General features: G+C 43.3%; 1 protein-coding gene across 1 annotated transcript in view; it reads left to right on the plus strand.

Annotated features, from left to right (window-relative positions):
* Positions 1 to 705: 705 nt before the first annotated feature.
* Positions 706 to 18,093, plus strand: part of ERC2 (ELKS/RAB6-interacting/CAST family member 2) — a 937,761-nt gene continuing 920,373 nt past the window's right edge. Inside the window, exons 1-3 of the mRNA XM_047691669.1 lie at positions 706 to 839; positions 2,489 to 2,563; positions 2,755 to 2,922. The gene's annotated coding sequence lies outside the window, so the exon portion shown is untranslated. The remainder of the gene's footprint in view (positions 840 to 2,488; positions 2,564 to 2,754; positions 2,923 to 18,093) is intronic.

Consider the following 18,093-nt stretch of genomic DNA (forward strand, 5'->3'; position numbering starts at 1 on the left):
ACATTGGAGGGAACAGAGAAGGCATTCAATGAATGATAACTATGAGGTTGATGATGATTTTTTTTTTCCTGCTCCCTTTTTCATCTTCCATTCTCTCTTTTCCTTAGGGGAACAGGAAAGTGAAAATCTTACGAAATCCCTTCACTCTCCTAAACAAGATTAAGCTAATAGGAGGGTGCCAGGGTATGGGAATCCCGACCCCCCCCCCCCCCCCCCCACAAGCTTAACTTAAAACAGTTGCATCCCCTCTATCGAGTGCCTTCCTTGTCCCTGTCGCCAAAGCAACCTGACCAGTCCCAGGAGTGCCTGGCAGCCTTTGGAGGGTACCCGGGAAGAGGAGTCCGGGAGAGGAGATGAGGACCAGGTGCTTGGAGAAGGCAGCTACCTGGGAGGAGGCGCTTCGAAGACCCCCCGCGGCGCGGGGCAAGGCGCTCTCTGCTGCCCCCCGCGGAGGCGCCCGCGTCCCAGCCCCGGCCCCCCCAGCGGCTCCTCGGGAATGCTGGGAATGTGAGTCAGGGCCGCGGCGAGCAGGCGAGCGCGCGGAGCGGCCGGGCGGGGGGCCCGGCAGAGCGCAGCTCTGGCAGCGCCGCGCGAGCGCGCGTCTCAGGACTGCGGCGGGTGCCGCCCCCTCGGCCGTCAGCCCCGCCCGGCCCCGCGCCTGGCCCCGGCCCTCGGAGCCGTGCCCTCCCTCCCCGCCCCGCTCCACCTCCTCCTCCCTCTTCGGCTCGCTCGGGCTCCGGCTCCAGCGCCGGCTCCGGCTCCTCCCGGCCGCCCGGGGCCAGGGCGACGTGAGGTTGTAAAAATCCATGTGGGACGGCCCCGGGGCGAGCATCAGAAAGGTGAGACGTCGACGCCGGGGCCGGGGCCGCTGGGCGCCCGGCTCCCTCGGGGCGCGCGTGCCGGGCATCCCTCGTGCCGGGTCCCCCTCACTCGTGGGGAGCTGCAATGCGTTATCGCGGGGAGCCGAGGGGTGAACCATCCGCCTCCACCGGGGCTTTCTGGGGCGGAGGAAAGGATGGGGCGGCCTAAGGGCGGATTTGCCTTGATGTAGAAACCCCCGGATTGGAACAAGTGCACGGCTTGCACTGGCGCGCGGACGCCGCTCGCTCGCCCCGGCGGCCCGGGCCACCTCCCGCAGTCCCTCTCCGGCAGCCACCCTCACGGCCATCGCCTTTCTTCTCTCCAGCTTCCTCTCTTTCTCCTGGCTTTTCCCCTCTTGCCTCGAGGGTGGGTGTTCTCAGGGGCAAGGGTCTCGGGGAACCCCAAGCAGAACAAAGTGTTGAAAGGTGGAGCCCCAGTCCAGGGGGGTGGGGTGCCTGGCTGCCTCGGTGGGCTCCGAGGGGAGCGTGTTAAGGAAAAAAAAAAAAAAAAATCCGTGTCAAGAAAAATGAAGCCGGCTTTATTGGGGAGGGGTAGAGTGTGGTGGTATATGAAAACGAATACGACGTGAAATTAAACGGAACGACATTCCTTTCTTCCCCCTCCCCATCTCCGAATTTTACAAGAAAAGGCGTACTTAGAAGGTGGTACCTAATTTTTTATTCTCATTTAAAAAAATTTCGTCCGAGCCTTTGAAAGATCATCTTAGGACAGTGAAGATTAAGGGCTGCTTTGGTGCGGGATAATAAAACAGCGCTCATAAACTCGCGGATCGGCCGGCCTTATTTATTTTGTACTTAGGGGTCTCTGTTCTTGCCAAAGAGGGAGGGTCCGCTCTGTTATGAGCGGATCGATTTTAGGCGGCTACCTGCCTTTGCTGGATGAAAGGCAGTTTACTCCCGGAGTGGTGAATTGTCAGGTCCCTCTGTGATTGACAGTCACACCTGCCACTTATGTGGGCAGAACGGGGACCGGTAAAACCTCAAGAGCCAATCAACGCTCGGGAGAGGAGGGCAGCTCCCACTTGTCATGGTTAGTTTCCTGGTTGGCTTTTTAAATCAGTGGTTTTACTTAACCATTGGTTTCCACCAGGTATGAGGCTCCAGCTGTGAGAGGCAGACAAGCGGGAAGGAAACTCTTGGAAAAGGGGCTTAGAAGCAAGTATGCTTGACTTGTGTTTGTTTTTTCTCTCCTCTTTCTCTCCTCACTAGTTGTAGTTGGGGATGCTCAGGCCATTGGCTTAAAAATGAAAATGAAATGGATCTGTGTAAAAAATGCAATGATGGGGGTACGTATTGGGAGGTTAGAATCGTCCACCTATTTCTCTGGAATTGCAGGCTCCTTTATAAGAGACAGCATTTACTGTTGAGCTCTCTGGGAAAAGGGTGTGGCACTTTGTCTCCTACGGTCACTCCTGTCCTTGTAAAGTCACATTGTTTTCTCAGTATACAGTTGTAATTGGCTCTTGGCTCTATTAATGGATTTATAAGATATTTTTCAAGCAGACAAGGATACTTTATTAGGATTACCATGAATAGAAGGGATTCCTGTAGTTTTTGACAGTGTGACTCAACTTCTGGAAGTGAGGGCTTGCCTTCTTCACTTACAGTTTGGCTGTCAGTTTGGATGTGGCAGTGAGGTCAAGACAGATCCCTTCCGGAGGGTAGAAGAGTTTGCCTTTAAGGTGAGTTTGCTTCTAAGGTGAGCCATCTTGTCTGTCTGCCTCTGTGCTTTAATAAAAACCCTGCACAGTTTGGGAGGGCGGTGTGTGGATGGTGATGGTTTCATCAGCAAGACTTTCATGGGTGGCTGGAGTGTGGGCAGCAGGACCAGCTCCTCCTCATTCTCTATAAATGAAAGGCTTATTTTTTTCAGTGCCCTTCTCTCTGAATTCAGTAGAAAAATTACTGGTTGTTCTTTTTACCTTATAGAAGCTGTATGTGGATGTGAATATAAAGCTGTGCCTTTGCTGTTTCGTGAACAGATTGTAAGCCAGAGTGCACTGATTAGGATGGTTTTCATGTATAAGCCAGGTTTGTCAAGGTAGTATTATTACTATTGTGAATGCTAGCACTTTGTAAATGTTAGCACTTTGTGGAGTATTTTACATGCATTATCTTTTTTAAAACTTTCAGAGCTCCTTTGAGGTAGGGGTTATTATTACCCTCAAATTATAGGTAAGGAAGCTAAAAGGGATTATGTATCTTGCCACAGTTTAGGGTAAGAGTGAGCACTTGAGTGCACATTTCTCTGACCCAGAGCCTGTGACCTTGGCTATGGCCTTGAATTCAAATTTTGGTTGTACCGTCTATACCGTCTTCTGAAGTATGGACTTTTCCAGCATACATAAGTTCTATTCCGTTTAGAATCCACTGCGATGTTAATGTGTGCCTTGACTTTCTGAACGCCATCACTTCACCAGTAGATAAATTTAGTAACTTTGTGTATATTTCTAGTAAGTCAGCTTTGGCCCAGTGGAAATTTGGTTCCGAATGTAATGATGATTATTTAAAAGAAGGTAAAACAAAACAAAATCCATACTCTTTTATTTTTACTGATACCTTATATTTCCAGTTGGAGTTCTGAATAGGTATAGGTTGAATATGGGCTCTTATCATCCATTTGGCTTTTTTTTTTCTTTTGCTAAGGGATTAGAATTTTATTTTCTCTTTCACCTTCAAAGAGACTCTTTTTCATTAGTGATAAAATATAATTGTATTTAAAATTATTCTATTGAAGTAGTGTGGCCCTCTTGTTTTATTATGTTGGAAAAGCCAGAAGACTTAAGCCTTATCAGTGTTTTCCCTTTGGTGAAATTCAATGATCCTGATTTGCTGAAAGACATATACTCAAATATTAGTTTGAATGAATGGTGTTGGAATCCATTAATTCACCTCAACAGATAGTCTTTGAGTTCGGTGAGGTTAATTTTGTATAATCTACATTTTTGTTTATCTTACTAGGGACAATCTTTAACCTCTTTTATCAGCTAAAAAGTTAACATTTTGGGGATGCCTGGGTGTCTCTGTTGGTTTAGTGTCTGCCTTTGGCTCAGGTCATGATCCCATGGTCCTGGGATCGAGTTTTCCATTGGGCTCCTTGCTCTGTGAGGAGTCTACTTCTCCCTCTTCCTGGTGCTCCTCCTGCTTGTGCTCTTTCTCTCTCTCTCTCTCTCTCTCTGTCAAATAAATAAATAAAATCTTAAAAAAAAAAAAGAAGTTAACATTTTGGCTGTTATATGGGAGACCTACTTGCCAGCCAGTGGTTTAATTTCAGCAATTATTCCTTGATACTTTATTGTGATTTTCCTTATTTTAGAAAAATAGAACAAATGGAAAATGAAAAAGGACTGATATTAATGATAGTTGTAGGTCCTATATCTAAAACAGTTGATCCAAATGATCCAATCATCATTGAATGTACCAAGCACAGAGATTCTTCAGTCTGGGTTTTTTTTTTTTTTTTTTTTTCCATGAAGAAAAGGAAAAAAAGTAAATTAATATATAAGAAATGCTAAGATATGTCAATTGATAAAGTTATATTAGTTGTGTATCAAAACTTCTTGAGTTATAGCAACAGGTATTAATTCTCACTCTCCTGAGTTTTCTTTTTTTTTTTTAAAGATTTATTTATTTATTTGATAGATAGAGATCGCAGGTAGGCAGAGAGGCAGGCAGAGAGAGAGAGGGGGGGAAGCAGGCTCCCTGCTGAGCGGAGAGCCCGATCCGGGGCTCAGTGGGGGGCTCAGTGCGGGGCTCAGTCCCAGAACCCTGAGATCATGACCCGAGCTGAAGGCAGAGGCTTAACCCACTGAGCCACCCAGATGACCCTCACTCTCCTGAGTTTTTAGGTTGACTCTAATTTGACTGATCGAGGCTGGGTTCCCGGATGGCTCTGCTGCTGGCTGCACTTGGTTTTGGTCTGCTACACATGTGTTCTGGGGCCCAAGTGGAAGGGATAGCAGCTACTTGAGGCATACCCTTCTCATGGCGGATAACTGGATTTGATAGCTGAGTCAAACTGCACAAGCAATGTCATCTTCACAAACAACCGTTTTGGATATAGCATGTCACATGGTGAAGATCAAATCCATGGATAAAAGTAGACTCTGCCCATAGTAGAGGAGGGAATATGTGATGAACTATAATCTGAACTCCTACAATATGTAAAACGTATGGTGTTTTAGAGAATTTTTTACTTTTTTCTTCTTATTCTTGGGGAATACGGTCTTCATCCCCTCACTCCCACAACTAACTTTATGACATATCACGCTAGTGTTTTACTTTGACATTTCAGGAATATACCATATTTGATTCTAGAAGACTGACTGTAAATGTGGAAATGAATATGTACATGGTGGGTGCCTGGGTGGCTCAGTTGGTTAAACTGCCCTTGGCTCAGGTCATGATCCTGGAATCCCAGGATTGAGTCCCACATTGGGCTCCCAGCTCAGTGGGGAGTCTGCTTCTCCCTCTGATCCTCTCCCCTCTTATGCTCTCTCTCACTCTCTCTCAAATAAATAAATACAATCTTAAAAAAAATATGTACATGAATTACTTAAATTATCAAGGCACTGTTTATTAGGACCTACCATGTTCCAAGAGACTATGCTCAATGGAATAATGAACACAGGAGTTTTTGTCTGATGTGGGTTTTGCCACCATAGAACTTATTATTAGGAGTAGGTGTCAGGAAAGACTTCTTGGATTAAATGGCATTTTCCTGGACCTTGCAGCAGAGATACTGTGGGAGATACATATAGCATATACAGATACATATATAGTAGAAATGTAAAAAGAACATCTAGATATAATGAGTTATTCCATTTGGCCAGAGGGTAAGATAGGTAAATGGTAATAATAACAACAGTAATCATAATAATAGCAGTAATTACAGCTCAACTTTGATTGAGCAGCTAACTACTGTGCTTAGCACTTTATATAAAATACGTACTTTAATACTGGGATAGACATTACTTATTGCTTATCCAATATTCCTCATCTCTTTTCTAACTAGAAGAACTCCAATTTTTTTTCCTTTTTTTTTTTAAAGATTTTATTTATTTATTTGATAGATAGAGATCACAGGTAGGCAGAGAGGCAGGCAGAGAGAGAGAGAGGAGGAAGCAGGCTCCCTGCTGAGGAGAGACGCTGATGCGGGGCTCAATCCCAGGACCCTGAGATCATGACCTGAGCCGAAAGCAGAGGCTTTAACCCACTGAGCCACCCAGGCGCCCTAGAAGAACTCCAATTTTGCTTGAGATGGGAATATGCCCATCTTACTTTCCAAGACTCCTGTAACAGCCTAGAGCGGTCATGAGACTCAGGTCTTACAATGATATAAGTAGATGTTTGGATGGGGGCTTTCCTGAAAGCTAAATGAGGAGGACACACTTGGCTAGTACACCCCAACAGCTTTGGCCCCTTTCTGCTTCTTGCTGCTGGGAACCTAGGTGCAGTGCCTGAAAGCACAGCAGCCAACTACAGCAACAGAAATAGGACCATGTATTAAAAATGGCAAAGTTGGAACTTGGAAGGGTCTTAATCTTAATGACCTTGTTGAGCCATAGTACCAGCCTAAATGACTTTTCCCAAACTTCTTCTTCTTTCCTTTTTTTTGGAGGGGGAGGGCAGACGGAGAAGGAAAGAGAATCTTTTTTTTTTTTTAAGATTTTATTTATTTATTTGACAGAGAGCGAGAGATCACAAGTAGGCAGAGAGGCAGGCAGAGAGCAAGAGGGGGAAGCAGGCTCCCCGCTGAGCAGAGAGCCCGATGCGGGGGCTCGATCCCAGGACCCTGGGATCATGACCTGAGCCGAAGGCAGAGGTTTAACCCAATGAGCCACCCAGGTGCCCCAGGAAAGAGAATCTTAAGCAGGCTCCATGCCCAGCATGGAGCCCATGCCAGGCTCTATCCCAGAACTCTGAAATCATGACCTGAGCCAAAATAAAGAGTCAGACACTTAACCATCTGAGCCACCCAGGCATCCCCTTCCTTATACTTCTTATTGCCCAAAACCAATAACCTTTTTACTTGCAAGCCACTATTTGTTGCTTGTAGTCAAACATAATCTTCACTGTTACACTCGCTCAAGGGCCTCTCAAAGTAGACACCATCATACCAGTTTTGTAGGAGAGAACATTGAAACTCAGATTAAGGAACTAGCTCAAAATCTAGGATTTATTACTATGTCGTTTTGACGTCCAGGCTCATCATCTTGCTTTTGGCTAGGCAGGATAAGTACTACAGTAGAGATAATGTTGGAAAATAGGCTGGGGGAAAATTGAGGAGGTAACTGGATTCCCGGTTGAAAAGTGTTAGTTTTATTTCATGGGCTAGCAAGTATAAGATGATTTGAAAAAGACAGAGACTGGAGGTTAGAAGACCATTGAGGCTTAAGTATGTGACACCTAGTGCTTTAGTGTGAATGAAGGTAGAGGAATAGCTGGGCACAAAGCAGAGCTGGGAACATGAGAAGAGAATGGAATTGAGTGAATGCAAATCATAGGTGGCTGTTAACCTGTTCTGAGAACAAAATGAAAGTCTTCTGAAGGTTAGTATTAACGTCTACTAATGGCTTCACATTTGCCAGGAAGTGGGGAATGAGTAATGTAGAGAATTGCTAATGGGATGTGAATCATTATTTAGTGCAGTAGGGTGGGGACTACTTATCGTCCATACCATTCGTTGTGTGACATGATCTTGGTCTGGGTCTGGCTCTCTTGTGCCAGTTAAAGGGAGCAGAGAAGAAGGGTAAGACCAGAGGGTGGTGCAACGGTACTACAAATCCGTTGAAGGACAGCTGCTAAGCATTCCGGAACTTTCCTGGGGGTGGGGTGGGGTCACTTGAACTTCCTGGGTCTCTCTTCTTTCCCTCCTCTCTCCCTACATTTCTTTTTTTTAAAGATTTTATTTATTTATTTGACAGACAGAGATCACAAGTAGGCAGAGAGGCAGGCAGAGAGAAAGAAAGAAGGAAGCAGGCTCCCCGCCGAGCAGAGAGCTGGACATGGGGCTCCATCCCAGGTTCTGGGATCTTGATCCGAGCCGAAGGCAGAGGCCCTACCCACTGAGCCACCCAGGTGCCCCTCTGCTTTTTTTTTAAAATCTCTAAAACAAAGGATTTGGTTTACATTAGTGGTTTTCATAGGTTTTTCAGCTGTAGAAACTTTTCTCGTGTTTCCTAAAAAAAAAAAAAAAATTTATCTGGATCCTCCATACAGTTAGAGAAAAAAGCAGAGCTGCTCTGAAAAGTCAGAGTCCAGGTTTATGTGGTTTGAGATGCCTTCATATTGAGGTCGCTGCTCTCAAATGCTCCCTATATACCTTCCCAGGTCTAGAATTTGAGAACCTTAGAGCGATGGAGTTGTGTTTTTGGAGCATCTTCTTTAACCAATCCCTTTGTTATTCCACAGCTTGTTGGTCTTTGTATCACCTGTAGTGGAGATAATTCATATTCTCCCTAGCTATGTTTCTCTCCTTCCTTCCACATAGAAGTGACACAAGCCACTTCCATGCTAGAATATTTAATTTCCGGTGTGAGACCATCCAGTGCTCACTTCTGCTGTGATGGTCATGGAAACAAGTGTTGAGATGGAGCCTCCATTTGCCTGGGTCCCTGAGTCAGTGAATGAGCAACTGGCATTGGATATACAATGTGACCAAGAAAGAAACCTTTGTTGTTTTAAGCCATTGAGATTTTGTGATTGTTTGTTTATGTGGCATTTTTTAAAAACCTTAACCTTTCTGATCATCTTTTAGTACATGTGGCAAACTTCATTTACTTTACTTTTATTTTAAAATATTTTATTTTATTTTGGTTTTATTATTATTTTTTAAAGTGAGGGAGGGAGGGACAGGGGAGAGGGAGAGAGAAGAGGGGAGGGTCAGAGGGAGAGGGAGAGAGTCTTAAGCAGGTTCTATGCCCAGTGCAGAGTGTGATCTCACAACCCTGAGAAAATGACCTGAGCCCAAAATCAAGAGTTGGATGGTTAATCGACTGACTGAACCATGCAGGGACCCCTAAAGATTTTATTTTTAAGTAATCTCTATACACAATGTGGGACTCAATCTCACTACCTGAGATCAAGAGTTGTAGTCTCCACCAACTGAGCCAGCCAGGTGCCCCATCATTTAACTTACTTTTTACATGTCTCCTGGATCAACCTGAAGCTTGTCCAACTTGTCCTTACTTTGTGGTTGGGAAAGCAGGGGGTAGGCATCTATATTAGCTGTCCATGCAGGTCTCTGTACTAAGAGAGTCCTTGGATTGGAATACTTATACTTAGTAACATTCACTTTCAAATTAAAAAAAAAAAAACAAAAAACAAACCTGAAGATATATTGTGTAGTGTACCTTACTTTCCTTAAAAAAAGGGGGGAGACTTTAATGACCTGTTGCTTTTTTAAGTAATAGAGCTCAGTGTCTTGGAGAAGAATAATGAATATCAGTTACCATAATAATGGCTACTATTGATTGAGTACTTATTCATTGAAATATTTATTGAGCATCTACTATGTGATAGGTACTGGGGAGGTATAGAGGTGAGCCATAGATAGTTCTTTACTTGGAGCTTACACTCTAGTTGGAAACTGTAGGTAAGTTAACTCTGTTCTGTGAAGGATACCATTTACTGAGCATTTACTAGGAGCTAGGTGCTTTGTATTCCTCATTTCATTTTTTTTTTTAAAGATTTTTATTTATTTATTTGACAGAGAGAGATCACAAGTAGACAGAGAGGCAGGCAGAGAGAGAGAGGGAAGCAGGCTCCCTGCTGAGCAGAGAGCCCGATGCGGGACTTGATCCCAGGACCCTGAGATCATGACCTGAGCCGAAGGCAGCGGCTTAACCCACTGAGCCACCCAGGCGCCCCTGTATTCCTCATTTCAAACTACCTGTAATGGTAGGTAATATTATTCTTATTTTATAGATGAGGAAACTGAGGCTCGAAGAATTTGTTAAGTTCTATGAAGGCAATTGCTTTTGCTTTTTGCTATATCCCCAGTGCCAAGAGGAGGTTTTTTTTTTTAAAGTAGACTCCATGCCCAGCATGGAGCCCAATGTGGGGCTTGAACTCACGACCTTGAGATCAAGACCTGAGCTGAGATCAAGAGTCAGACACTTAATCGGCAGAGATGCCCAGGTACCCATCCCCAAGAAGAGTTTTTAACACGTAGATGCTCAAATAAATATCTGTTGATTGAACGAATGAACAGAAGAACTCGCTCAAAGTTAATGCCGTGGCAGATCTGGAATTTGAACCCCCATCTGCCTGATTCTCAAGGTCGTAAATTATTGCTTGCTGTAGAAAGAGCAGTGTGTGGCTCCATGATTACAATAGAAGCAACAAGTGGCTCCTGTTGTCAGTGGGAAGGCACCATGAAGAGCAAGGCTGTTTTTCTTCCACAGCTAGGGCTAAGTCCTCTGTGTGAGTTGCTATTCTGCCTCAGCTGTGGAAGCTCAAGGCTACAACCTCAGTGACTTAATTGCTGATATAATTGGTCACCCCTTTCTTGGGCCAGTTCAACTTCTAACGTAGTCGATTTTCTTAGCTCTTGGCTGGCTCTGTTTCCCATGTGTTGTGCTTCAGAGTTCTGCATTTAACTTTGGGTATTCCTTTCCACTTCCATCTTTCAGATTTATTGCTTTGAAGGTCCAGGGAATCTGGTTGCTGGCACCTAGTGGGCACTCAACAAAATTAAAAAGAGAGAAGGAAGGAAAGGCTGCCAGCACTTTCAGGAAGAAACTAAGGGATTACTTTTTCCTGGAAGTCAGTAATGAGACTGTGGCCCCAGCAGATGAAAAATATGGGTTGGGTCAGAGGGCATCCCTGGGATACCCCTGTAGATGGAAGGCCAGTGAGACGCTAGTCATTGGTGCCTTGCAGAAGCAGCTTTACTTACCGTGGCTTATTCTTTAGAGTGTACGTTTTGCTCATTTGATTCTCTCGTATGTATGCAGCGTGTTTGCGCATGTGTGTGCGTTGTGCGTATGTGTGTGTGTGGGGGGTGTCTGATAGTGTTTCTTTTTTTTTCCCCCCTTGCCTTACAGCTTCCACCCTTAAAGGTAGTTGTCATTACATGATTTCGGAGTATGAATGAATTACAGGCAGCAAAGTGCCTTCCCCGTAAATGTATTAAGAGCAAACTATTAATTCAAGGCAACTCCTTAGTGGCTCAGAAGACAGGAGCTTGAGTGGGAATTGAGCAATGTGTCTGTTCTGTAGGAATACACTCCGATCTTTATACAGACTGAGAGAGACTTTCCCCTAAAGCAGCGTGGCTAATTATAGTAAGAAAGGGCAGGGTTTTAGACAACAAACTAAACCTAGTTGTGCATTGCAGTTACTAGCTCCTTTGTAGCAAGTTTCTCTGAAACAAGGTGGGTGTGGTTGTGGTGGGGTTGGAGTTCATCTTCTGTGGGTCCAAGGTGACTGAAGGTGACGTCTGGGAGTTGCTCTGGGGGTGAACTCTGCTTTGAAGGTGGAGGCTTGAGCTGCTCTGCAAGATACATGGTTGGATTGGTACTGTGATCTTGTTATTTTCTTGGTGATCCTCGTGGCCACCAAGATGGCTTTCTTAAGGCTGGTTTAAGGCAGGTTGCCTTCCTGCAAGCCCGCTCAACATTAACTCTTACCACCTGGAGGAGCAAGACCGTGGTTCAAAAGGGCAGGATCCTGGGAGCAGTGTGGTTGACTCACATTTGGCTCTCAGGAGACGGCTTTTGATGTATTTTCTTTCTTTCCCATGATGCGTGTGTCTTTTTCCTTCTAGGTAAAATTCCCTCCCACCCCCTCTTTTGCATTTTGGCCCTTTAACCATCTTGTTCCTGGAACCTCTCCATGGGGGGATGCAGGAGGTTTGGTTGTGAATGGGATGATAGCTTGGCATTCTTATGGACTCTTTGAAAATAGATCTTGTTTGATGCTGGGTTGATACAAAGGCAACTGAGTTTCAGGGACTGCTGTTCATCAGGCTGGCAAGCACAGAGCAGTTAGCAGGGGTACACAAGGGAAATTCTTTACCTTTTTTGTTAAGTCCAAGAAAAAGCTGTCTTTTCATACACAGGCTTCAAATACTTTGACAGCCCATCTTGAATTCAGTAACACAAATAGTTGCTTAGAATAACTTCAGAGCAGATTCTTTTGGATAAAGAGACGTGAGCACTGACCTGTGAGTCAAAAGACCCAAGTTCCATTTTTGGCTTTGCCACTAGCTTTCTCCTTATTTGGGGAATCTCTTGGTATATGTCAAATCAGGCTGGTCCTTTCAGCATCTAAAGTGATATATATATATATTTTTTTACAACAGTTTCTTCCTGCAAAGAATTGATGGAGCAACTGTCATTGTATTAGCTGTTTTATCCTGGAAAACAAGAACGGCCAGTGTGCTTTCATGATGGACTTAATTAACAAAGAGTTAAGTGTTTGTATTATATAGTCACCAAATGTGTGTGTGCTCCTTGCCAGTCCTCTGCTGGGCACGATGGGGGTGCAATTATAAACGAGCAAGTGATTTTTAGGGGCTCAGGTGTTGTATGTAGCCTTTAGTGGAGCACTAGACAGTAAGCAGGCTGTTGTAATGGGAACTCTTATGGCAGGGCACCCAGGCTGTCATGGAGGACTTAGGAGATTCATGGATGAAGGATGAGGAGGTCTTCTTGAAGAGGGTGACACCTAGGGAGAGGCAGAGCATTAAGTGGTGTTAGCTGGGTGCTCTTGGTTTTGATGGTGCAAATAACAGAGGGGACGGTCTAGGTTCCAAGATGAGCAAGAAGGAGCATGGGAGATTTTGGGATTGGAGAATGAAAGTAGACCTGTGGAACTGGATATTAGCTTGGCTGGGATGGGGGCTGATGAAAGGGGCTAGATAGAGTGGCAGGTGTGAAGACCCTATGATCCACTAAGGAGATGAGGTTTGAAGTTAATCACTAAGTGGTTTCAGTAGGAGGCTGACATAAACAGAGATGCTGAATTCTCTTTATTCTTCCCTTCCACGTTCATGGCAATAACACCTGCTTTTGGTGTTTGTGGGAGGACGTGGGGCTTGAAGTTGGGGTGGGCGAGTGGAAGAATGGCCTGGAAAGCAATAGGAAGATTATGAATATGGCCTTGGGAATCCTAGCGGTGCCCATTCCGATTCCATTGACCAAACACAATTTATGCAACTTTCCTACCTTTAAAAGACCGCTTTCCAAGTGAAGTTGCTCCTGATCTGTAGTGGGACTCCACACTGCTTGTTGATTTTGAGAATCTCTCCAAATGTCGCCAGGGACCAAGTTCTTTTCAGTGAGTTTTGAGCAGAGCCAGAGAGTATGGCGCTTGTTTTAAAATCCTTGCAAATGTTTGCAGTTAATGGATGGCATTAAACCGCCTTTTTTAGATAATAGAAGGCAATCGTAGTGTGAAGCTTCTGAAAGTGGGGTGTGAGCGTTCAGGGAGGGAAATGGTTTACTCCTGTAAATTTACAAGACTGAGTGTGCTGCAGCACATCCAGTGTCCCATGCATACCAGCCATACGCCTGCGACTTGACTTGATGTGAGACTTACCCACTTTCGTACATCAGATGGTAACATGGCTAAACTGCTTTTTATACACTAATCTTGACTTTGATGCTTCAGCTGGTGAACCAGCATTCTAAGCTATTGTAATCATGACCTCACCTCGTTACAAATGTTTTAGTTCACCAGCACCATCATCATATTTGTGTAGCAGTTTGTGTGATTATTTGAATATTTCTTGAATCTTGTCATTGTTTTATAAAAAGTAAGTGAAAAGGAAAAATATAGGCAATAATGTAGGGAGAAGTTCGAACCTCATAAACTTAATGTAGTTGAGGCAAAGATGGAAACCATTAGACATGTCCAGTATGGATGGTTTACCTTTGGTCAGAGGCTTTGGGTGTAAGTTGGTCGCCCCTGTATATCTGTGAAGGATAAGAACAAATTTAAAGGCTATGCATATATGAGATGTTAGAAACAAGCTTTGGGGATTATGATAAGGGCAAGTTGTAATTTGGGATTTGATTATTTAATTGGGTAACAGAGCTTCCCTTTTTAACATGTAAGTTTAGCGAATTTGTTCACTTTTTTTTTTAAACATATTCATAGAGCCATTTTCTATAAAATGGGGACAGAAACTGAATTTCTCACCAGTCTTATTTAGGAATGTTCACCAGAGTCAGTAACCTATTTCTCTGGTTTGCTAATGGGCATGGGGTGATCGCTGTGCTACACAAATTCTCTGTGTATTTTGGCAAGCAAGTAAAGAGAAACCAAAGCAAATAAAATGGTACTTAGCAAAGGATACACTTCAATGGATTTTTTCATGATTCTGTTGGTTTCACTTGGTATACTGTAGAACAGAAAAAGACTAAAGTGCATCTTAGTTTTCATCATAAGCCTTATGATGCTAAAATGGCATATTTGGAGGCAAAGAGCAAGGGTAGGCATTAAGGTTTGTGTGTAGTTAACCTCACCCTAATTCTTTAGGACGGAAAGGATATGGTGGTGACCTGTCTGTTTTGGAAAATCTGGTTGATATCTGGGAGCTGTCTAACTTACTTTGTGGTCCTAGCCCACTTCCAAGCAAAGGACTGAATGGGATGCAACAATTCCAGTTCCTTTTGATGCCTCTTGTGTTAAAATGGTGAATGATAAATCATGGAAGGGCTAATTAGGTAAGAAGATGGGATTCAATAGCTCTTGGACTTTCAGTCTTTTCTGAAACTGAGAGGACTTAGTTTATCTTCGTTAACTTCAGTTATCTTCAGTAACTATTGGATTAGAAGTTCAAGAAATTTACAGGTAGCTACTATGTGTCAGGCACTTTGCTAAGCATGTTCAAGACTTATCTCATTTAATCTTTACAATAAGTCCATGATCCAAGTATTATTTCTCATGATGAGGAAATTCATATTTAGAGAAGTTAAGAAACTTGCCTTCAGTAGCAAACCCTGAGACAAGCATACTTGTGAACATAATTATTTGGGGGCATACAGGTATCACCAGTAGGTGAACAAGGGTTGTGAAGGAGGAGAAGGCAGGACAAGGCGGCAGTAGCTTAGTCAGTAAGCTGCTACAGTGGTGACTAGAGTTTAAGCTCCACAAGGAAGTTCTGGAGATGGTGTAAAACACCTCCTTTAGATGATCTCACAGAGTGGTGAGGGAACAGGGATGTGTACCACCTGCTTCTGTCAGTTTGTTTTTTTTTTTCTTTTATTTTTTTAAACTTATTTTTATTATTAACTTTATTTTTTTACTGTGGTAAAATATATATAACATAATATTTACAATTTTAACCGTTTTAAAATTATAGTTTTGTGGTATTAAGTACATTCACAATGTTGTGAAATCATTATGACCATCCATCTCCAGAATTTTTTATTTTTTTATTTTAATTTTTTGGTAAGGGAGAGTGAGAAAGAGAGAGAGAGAGGGAGAGATTAAGAATGAGAGAGAACCTTAAGCAGGCTCCACATCCAGCATAGGACCCAGTGTTGGGTTGGATCTCACAATCTTGAAATCATGATCTGAGCCGAAATCAAGAGTTGGACGCTTAACCGACTGAGCCACTCAGGTACCCCATCTCCAGAATTTTTGCATCATCCCAAATGGAAACTCTACACCCATTAAACAATGACTCCCCGTTCCTTCCTGCCCCCAGCTCCTTGGCAGCCATGATTCTACTTTCTGTTTCTACAAATTTGACTAATCTAGGTACCTCATGCAAGTGGAATCATGCAATATTTGTCCCCTTTTGTCTGGCTTAATTCACTCAGCATAATATTTTCAAGGCTCATCTTTGATATAGCATGAATGAGAATTTCATTCCTTCTTAAGGATGAATAAGACTCCATTGTATTTATATACCACATTTTGTTTACCCATTCACCCATTGATGGGAACCTGGTTTCTATTTTTTGGTTATAGTGAATAATGCTTCTGTGGACGTTGGTGTATAAGTATCTGTGCCAGTTGTTTTTGAGGGTGATTAATTCCCTTGCACTCTATTTGGAACCCTGCAAGAGCAGAGTAGTTTTCCAAGGTTCAAAAGAAGTCCTTGGTAAAGATGCTGATGTTGGCGATGTGAAGTCCTTTGGAGCACTCTAGAATGTTCAAGTCGGAGGGACATTAGTAGGGCACTTAACAGCATCTATTCATAAGGTTGTTATACAAGGAAATGGAGAAGCTAGTATTTGAATCTGGAGCTGTTGACTAAAAGCCCATTCTTTTTTTTTTTTTTTTTTTTAAAGATTTTATTTATTTATTTGACAGAGAGAGATCACAAGTAGACAGAGAGGCAGGCAGAGAGAGAGAGAGGGAAGCAGGCTCCTTGCTGAGCAGAGAGCCCGATGCGGGCCTCGATCCCAGGACCCTGAGATCATGACCTGAGCCGAAGGCAGCAGCTTAACCCACTGAGCCACCCAGGCGCCCAAAGCCCATTCTTTTCATTGCTCTGCACTGAGCTGCCTTTAATTACAAGTATAATAGCACTGGGATATGAAGATGAATGAGACATGGTTATCGCCTTTAAGGATCTGTCAGGGTTGAATCCTCTGTCTGCAGAAGGTTCCTGGGAAGACGGTGGCATTACTTAGTACAATCTGGAACTTATAGAACCAGTCACTGTAAGATGGAATCACAGATAACAGGTGCATGGGACCTTTCTCTTGACATCCTATGGTGAGGCATGCTTGGACCAGACATGACTGGACGCTTCATGGGACTGTGTTCCAGGGCAGGCACTCACACATGTGGAGACCATTGGTGTTACGAGTTGCAGCCTACACCCATTGATGTTTCCTGCTGTTCACTTGAGCTGTTTGCATAACTATATTATCTTAGCAGGGTTTATCCTCCTTTAAGCCTTTCCAACCACTGTCTTCCTCTAGATGTCCAAGCATAAGGAATAGCTATTTGTTAGGAAAGAAATCAGAGCCCAGGAATGATAAAAAGAATACATTTGGAGGCAGTTAAAATGGTTGGTTATGTATGTATATCTGTGCCTCAAAATACATCATTTACAAGTGATTTGCATTTATCTAGAGACCTAACATGAGATATTTTATCCCTGAAGGAATGACATTACCAGATTGGTATTATGGCAATAGGAGGAAAGATATGAGAAATAAATCGGTGAGAAAATGCTGCTCTATATTTTAACCTAAATGTTAAATATTTTGTTTTAGGACTGCACTTGTGGGAGCTGAGTGTATTAATCAGACACTGCTAGGTTATGCTGAGATAACAACCTCCAAATCTCAGTGGTTTATTTCTCTCTCGTGGGTTGTCTCTGGTGTTGCCCTACATTGTCTTTATTCTGGTTCTCGGGCTGAAGGAGTGGTCTCTTTCTTGGATGAGGAAGAAGAAGAAACCAATGGATGGCGCATAAGATGGCTCTTACAGCTTCTGTTTGGATATGGCATGTGTTACCTCAGCTTGCATTGCATTTGGTGAAACAAGACACATGGCCAAGGCCGATGTCAGAGGGGCAGGATGGATTCTCCTCTTACGGAAAACAGACTGTGGGAATGAACTAACTAGAGAGGGACAGTGAGTATTTTGAACAATTGAGGCAATTTGCTGCCCTGGCAAAAATTTTACCTTCATGAGCAAATTGCTTAGCAACCTTTTTAATCAGCCAATCTTTGTAGAGCCATTGCAACATGTTTAATATTGTTATTCCTCTTTTATACATAACACATTGTGCTTAAAGGTCTAGCTCTCTTCCTGGAATCCATGTAAAACCACGCACATAAGTAGTAGTATTATTTCTAATAATTCGGTCAATTTACTGTCTTTCAAGAACCCATTATAGAGATTAAAGAGAACATAAGGCTCAAAATTCGAATGATTTTCATAGTCATATGTGAAATTAATAGAAAGCAAAGAACTAACTATTAACAACAAGAATATTGATGAAGATTAGGTTGTACTGGTATTTACTAAGCTCCAGTCACTGTGCTGAGCACTTGCATTTTCTCTGATTTAATCAGGACTCACCTTAGTTTTGTGAAGTAGCCAATCTTCCATTACTCCAAGGAGTAATGGAGCCATTGCTCCAGAGGCCCCTTGTTATTCACTGAGGCTCAGAGAGGTTTGTTACTTGCTCAAGGTTAAAAGATAATAAATGTGGATTCAGACTCAACACAGCTAATGAATATGGGATTCAGGACTTAAACAGAATTTCTTAAAGTTGGATGAGATCCTTTTT

The sequence above is a fragment of the Lutra lutra genome, chromosome 1 (assembly GCF_902655055.1).
Source record: "Lutra lutra chromosome 1, mLutLut1.2, whole genome shotgun sequence".
Taxonomy (NCBI): Eukaryota; Metazoa; Chordata; class Mammalia; order Carnivora; family Mustelidae; genus Lutra; species Lutra lutra.